Genomic DNA, 6,826 nt, shown 5'->3' on the forward strand with positions numbered 1-6,826 from the left:
TCTCCCTGTGCATGCGTGGGTTTTCTCCGGGTTCTCTGGTTTCCTCCCACAGTCCAAAAACATGACTGTCAGGTTAATTGGCCTCTCCAAATTGCCCCTAGGTGTGAGTGTGTGTGTGCATGGTTGTTTGTCCTGTGTGTCTCTGTGTTGCCCTGCGACAGACTGGTGACCTGTCCAGGGTGACCCCGCCTCTCTCCTGGAACGCTAGCTGGAGATAGGCACCAGCAACCCTCCCAACCCCACTGAGGGACAAGGGTGCAGAAAAATGGATGGATGGATGACTATGACAAACATTTTATAGAGGATAGTGTGCCTCATTTAATAGCATGAATGACCACTTTTTTGTATTACTAGGTCACAAGACAAAGCATTTATTTCAGTGATTCTTGAGAATAGGGACAAAACAGGTCCTATGGATAAAGCACAAAATTCGAATAAAATATACACAAAATATTATTTTTTTAAATATCTGACTAAACTAACCTGGGTCATGTGAGCACAACAATGTGTATTTTCCAGGTATTTGCTGAATATATTTTTATTTTAAACATTGCAGTCGGTGGATGATGCCTGTAAAAGCCCTTGTCCAGGAGCTGTCATGACCAGAGTTCCGTTTTGTTTTCGTTTTTTCTCCTTTGGTTTGCCTGCTGCTTCCTTCCCCATCCACCAGGTGTCATCGGTGGACTGAGCCCCTGTAGTGATGCGGTGCCAACCCCGTAGGCACACCTGTGGCTAATCGGGAGCTAGCTGCTGTGGCGTACTTATGGAGCGGCTGGCTGACACTTCAGTGCCTGAGTGTTTGCCTTCCATGGTAAACGTCTCTCCTCGACGGCTTAGAAACCACCTCTCAGTGTTTCCTCGTTGATCTACTGCCTCTGAGTAATTCCTCGTTGTGTTCTCCTCGTCAGGTGTTTCCCCGGGTCTGTCAGGATCGCCAGTGAACGCTGTCGTCCCTGGATCTTTCCGTGTGTTTCCTCCACAACGCCATAGGTATTACCTATCGGTCGCCAAGCCCGTGCACTCCCCCATCCCGGTCCTACCCCAGCGGACTCTCCTCAGGACACCTCAGGTTGAACCCGCAGGTAGCCTTGGCCCAGGGTGCAAGAATAGTCCTGGACCTCCGCCAGTGGCTCTGTCCGTCCGCAGCTATAACTTGCCTGTCCGCCCTCCAACGCTCGCTGCCGTCTCGATCCTCTGGAACCTGGAACCCACGCCTTTGCAGCAGGTCTGCGATCCCACTCACCATCCCTGAACGTAAGCTCGAGCTCTCTCTCTCCCCCCTGTACTGAGGACCCCCTCGTGCATTGAACCCATCACTCACCTCCCCTCCTCTCTTTACAGTTTGATGCTCTGGTTCCCCTCCCCGCTTCCCGACCGTCATCCCTTTCCTCATTTTCCTGTTCAATAAACTGATTTAACTGATTATTGTTCTCCTGAGAGTGTTCTTGCATGTGGGTCAGTAAACTGGAACCCGACATGACAGGAGCAGAACTCAAAGCATTATAATAGTTTAAAATAATTAAAGAAATACTAAAATTATATATTATGACGATTAAGTATAAGTCATATAAATAATTATAAAGGTATCAATAAATTGAAAAATCATTTTTCTATATTTTCCAACTCCATTGAAATTTGTCCCTAGTTTTTGTCAACACTGTCAGAAATGAAAAGAATGTAAAAAAAAAAAAAAAAAACAGGCGTTATTGGGGGGCACCAGAACTTCTGAGGACCCCATGACAGGAAGCCCTCTTCCTTTGCTAAGAGGGCTAGTTAGCTCTGGTTAGCTTCTGTTATTCTTTAGTTTTTTTTTCTTCTATCTTAATCCTAAGTTGTTTGTCACAACCATGATGTGTCAACACCATAACTGACAATTTACAAAACTTTGAAATTTAGTGAAATAAAAGCTTAATTTTGGTATAATGTAAAGATTTCATGGACCTGATGAGCTACAATATGGCCTCCTTCAGAATAACATCATATAAATTGAGGTAGTTTGGCTTTTTGTCAACTCTGTCAGATGTCAACTCCATCAGTTTTCTGACTCTTTCAGTGAAATTGTCAAATATCACTTAAATGTGCAATTCATTTTAATGTATTTTACATAAATTGCATTACTTCACATGTATCAAGTTTTTTATTTTACTCACTAGTTTGTCACCACCTTCAGTTCTGTGTCAACAATGTCATGCAGTGTCAAGTCCGTCAGATGGACTTTTTGTTGTATTTTGTTTTAAATATTTATTTTGTTTCTTGAGAAGCATTTGTCTGTAAAATGAGTAAAATTATCACTAATATTTTAAGGGTCATTAAAAATTATTTTTTATTTTTGTTTTGTCAAATGGTGATGACAACGTTCTAGGTCAGGTCAATTAAAAATGTAATAAAAAAAAAAAAAATTAACTGGGAGCCTGCACCTTAGCATCTTTACATTTCCAAAACATTATTTGTCATATTTACATACATAAGGTTCAGAAATAAAAAAAAAAAAAATTAAAACCCATTTTGTCCCTATTCTCAAGAATCACTGATTTACAGGAGTGTTTGTTTTGGTCTGTGGGCTGCAAACATAGCGCCGAGTGGCGTACGCTGTGACGTCAGCTCCAAAGCTCTATACCCTGACTGCCAATATCACTGGAAAGCAAGAGAAAATTATGTTGGGCACCTAAATTCTGTTTCACTATGGATATTTGTTGAATGAGAAAATATATCCAATATGAAAAAGGATTAAAGAGGAAGCATTTTGTGTTTCCCAGGCACATAGTGCTCTTGTGTAGCACAATCAAGTAACTGTTACCTCCAGTTATGAAAATGCTAAATATATCAAATATAACTTAAAAGAAATTCAACTTTGATAACTAGCACCTTGAAATTAGGCCTTCGTCTCTTTAAGAAGCTCCTGCTCTTTCTGAAACTCCACCTTCAGGAAGTCATCACAACATGGCTCCTTTATTAAAGCCTCTAACAACCTTTTTACCAGCGTCGCACTGAGACGTTGTCCTTTGAGGCACACAGTTTCTCCACTTCATTATTTTTTCAAATTAATTGATATGTATTCATATACCTTCATTGAACAAACTGAAAAAACTGTAAAAAAAAAAAATCCCAACAATACAGACAGCTTTAAGTGTTTTTAAACATTAATTGGAATTTATCATGACGATAAATCAAAATCACAATAAATGATAAACGATATGATAAATGCTCACCCAAAGATTATATCCATGAAAAATATTCCTAAATGTAATGCCTTATGAAAATTCTGTTTTCATAAGGAATATGAAAACGTTTTATGACATTTTTATAGCAAATATTCAAGAAAACTGTAAATATTTACACCACAAAGAATGCAGATTACCATTTATCCAGGCAGTTGGTCAACATTCTGCCCATGAATATTTTTTGGTATTTTAAAGGAATATTTATAGTTTAGTTTCCCTGAATTGTTTGACAGCAAGAACTCAAAGTGGACTGTCGAGTCTCTTTAAATTCTTGGACTGACGTACTGAAGATAATATGGGACTCCTTAGCATTCTCATAGAAAGAGCAAGCAGGAAAGAAGTGAAAAGAAAGGATGTATGAAAGAGATGACTGAGGGAAGATCTTAATTAAGATTTGGCTGGAGTCAGTGATGCGTGTCACCAGCTGTTTCCCTGCCCCTCTAAGTGACTGACATCATCTCTGTCCTCCATCTTCGGTTTCATTTTTCCCAATATGTTCTCACTATCCCTGGGTTAGGTTGTGTTTTTTATTTTATAAAGTTCTCAACTTCTCATTTGAAGGACTGATCTCGTGAAGAAATTGACAGAAAAATTCGAGATGACCCCGAGGGTTCTATGTTGTTTTCCTGCATCAAGAGTTGTTCCTTCTATCAGAAGCAACACTGTGTTTGCATAATTCCCTGAACTTTCACATGTTGCTTGTGCCGCACCTGACACTGGCTTCAAGCTGTTCCAAGACAAAGGCTGGCTGTTGCCACCTGCTCCTCCTCCCCTCCACCTCTTCTGACAACGCTCCGAAGAATGCTGTGGGGGAGGCACCATTGAGCTCACAGCTCATCCATACCATACAGGGCTGTGACTGCTCTCTGCAGGGCAACAAGTGGGTGTGTGACAGGAAAACAGAAAAGAGGAAAAAAAACACATTTATGATGAAGCCACGAGCCATTTATCATTTAATAATAATATAAAAGTAAACATGCTGAAACAGATTGGTAGAAGTTGACTATATGTTGTAGCTCTAGAGCTGGGGGGTGCAAACTTTTTACCATAACAGCCAAAATTGTTAAGTTGAGAGCACATGGGATCATAAAAATGTGATTTTTTAAAATATTTATTTTAAAAAAAACTTTAAAAAAAATTGCAATCTGCCCAATAATAAAATACAGTTTTTGTAATGTTAAGAAAATATATTTAAAATAAGCTAGTTTTAAAATTTAACATGTTTTGATTGAAATAGCCTAATTATAGTTTTAAATTTTATAACTTCTTCTGGCCTATTGACCCTTATTTTACCTGTAGTTAAAGCAGATTGTCTGCCAAGATCTTTGATCTGTTCTCAGTAGCAATCAGTAGGAAGTTCCAGCTTTTCACACTGATCTGTGAAAGCCATGAAGCAGCAGGACTTCAGGAGTCCCTGTTTTCACTCATTTAGACAACTGGTTGATCTTGTGAACAAATTGCAGGGAGTTTCTAACTTTAAAAAGGGTCAGAGAGACAGGTCCTGGTTGGATGAGCAAAGATACGCTTTATTTGAATAAATTAAAGAAAAGAAGATAAAACTTTCCACACAGAGTAACAAATCAGATTTTGCTCTTTGCAACTTCTCTAAGGACAGACGTCCTTGCTTTCTTGTTTGTCGTTTCCATCTTTTGTCTTTTTTCCTTTTCTCAGGTAATTTCATGTGTTATTTATGCTCTGAGGTTTCTGATGTTTTGTGATGTGCTTTTCTGGTGATAGTATGCATCTGTCTTGAATAAATGCTGATTATTGTGATGCTGTCATCTCTGTGTGGCTTTTGTTTCCACGCATGGAATCATTGAATCCGGGAGCACAAGAGAATATAACGAGCCAGAAGTTGATGATTTTATTCTCTTAATAGTAACCAACTAAATATTATTTTTCTGTAAAAAAAATGGAGCCGTAAATCATTGTAAAATAAATAGTAATAATAAATGAATAAAAATAAAATAAAAACATGTAAAATGCCCAGCCTGGAATTTCTATATTTTTGGGCGGTTGATTTTCTTTTTTTTCTTTTTTGAATAAAATCATGTCAGTAATAGAGATTCTAGTTACTTCAAAATTAAGATGCATGCAAAACATTTGCCAATTAATAGGAATATATTAATATTTTTCCATGAATATGTTATTTATCTGTTAAAAAAGTCCTAAAAATGCATCCATCAGCATCAGTTGAGGGGGCCGCAAGAGGCCCCCAGGCCACACATTGGACACCCCTGCTCTAAAGCCAAATGTACCACTTACCCTGCCCTGTTCTTTTGTGATATTTTCTAATATAACTAACTAGATGCATAATATTTAATTTTACTGGTGGATGACAATAAAATATGCTTGGGTTACTGCAGCACACTTTACTGAATCCCTAAATGTAAATGTGATTAAAAAACGAGGAATTATTTCCTTGCATAGGAGGAGTTTGTGTCTTTGCCATAATTATGTGCTTAAAAATTATAGGTTGGGTGGAAGCTTATTTTCTTATAGCCATACACATCCAGACAGAAGCTTTGAATGTGATGATATTGTTCCTCTGCAACGCCAAGAGGGAAAACAAACGACCCTAATCTCTCTTCAGGTTTTTGTTCTTACAGCTCAGGCAAACAGTATGGTGGGTTTAGTTGGCTTATCACGTCAGGGGCAGCTTTTCTCTGCAATGGGGAAAAATGAATATTTTCCATGTTGGGTAACTGATTGAATTCATTTAAAGGAACAGTGCATATCAGTCCCCCGGCCGGGGACGTCGAGCTGGACTTCGATAAGCTCGATGAACATTCCTGATGCAGCATAGGAATGTAGACCCCCCGGGGCCTGTACTGGTGGCGACGGTCGGAGGAGGATGAGGCCTGAGAGCCAGGAGCAGAAGGTGGAGATGGGGCGGAGGTGGGTTGATCGCAGCTGGTGAGCAGAGGAGGCCATGGGTGAAGGTCCTTTTGAACTAGTATGAAAACAGAGAAGTTATCTCTCCCATCCTGTTTTCCCCATTACTTTTGTTTTTTGTGAACTGCCCAGCACAGCACATCTGTTTCCTCTCTGATAGCTGAAGACATTTTCTACTGAAGGCCCTTTTCAAAACCATGTTGGTGATTTTATGTAAGTTAAGAAAATCAGTCGTTATTTAAATTGAATCACTATCCAAATCTACCTGAATTAAAATCTACTCAAAATATTCATGCTCTATCTAATATTTCACATGCACCAAGGTTAACTGTTGCTAAAATTAATATAATCAAACTTATCCCCAACTTCATATAGTTAAGTTCAAAAACTAGCATATTTTAAATTTATTTTCCTAACACTACCTTCACTTACTGATCTTTGATTTGTCTATCAATAAGTGTAAACAAAAAATGTGATGTTCACTCCCAGTTATCTTCCTGCAGACAAACATGTGGTACTTGCCATCAGTCACAGTTTCATTCAACTGAATGTGAGGCTGCAGGCCTTGATTCATCTCTTGCATTTTTCCAGACTGTTTGGGTTTTGGAAATGTAATAAATTATATTCCGACCTCTGGGTAATGGCTGTTGGAACTGCATGTTCCCCACTAACAACCGTTAATCAAAATGTCCTATCATTTTCCTCAAAGA

At 38.8% G+C, this 6,826-nt stretch overlaps 1 long non-coding RNA gene across 1 annotated transcript; it reads left to right on the top strand.

Annotated features, from left to right (window-relative positions):
• The first annotated feature begins 361 nt into the window (after window positions 1-361).
• On the top strand, window positions 362-1,422 carry LOC145555000 (uncharacterized). Its single transcript, XR_014091034.1, has 2 exons — window positions 362-1,254; window positions 1,342-1,422. It is a non-coding gene; the product is annotated as an uncharacterized LOC145555000 (long non-coding RNA).
• Window positions 1,423-6,826: the final 5,404 nt, after the last annotated feature.

Source organism: Poecilia reticulata, chromosome 15 (genome assembly GCF_904066995.2).
Source record: "Poecilia reticulata chromosome 15, P_reticulata-male-v2, whole genome shotgun sequence".
Lineage (NCBI taxonomy): Eukaryota > Metazoa > Chordata > Actinopteri > Cyprinodontiformes > Poeciliidae > Poecilia > Poecilia reticulata.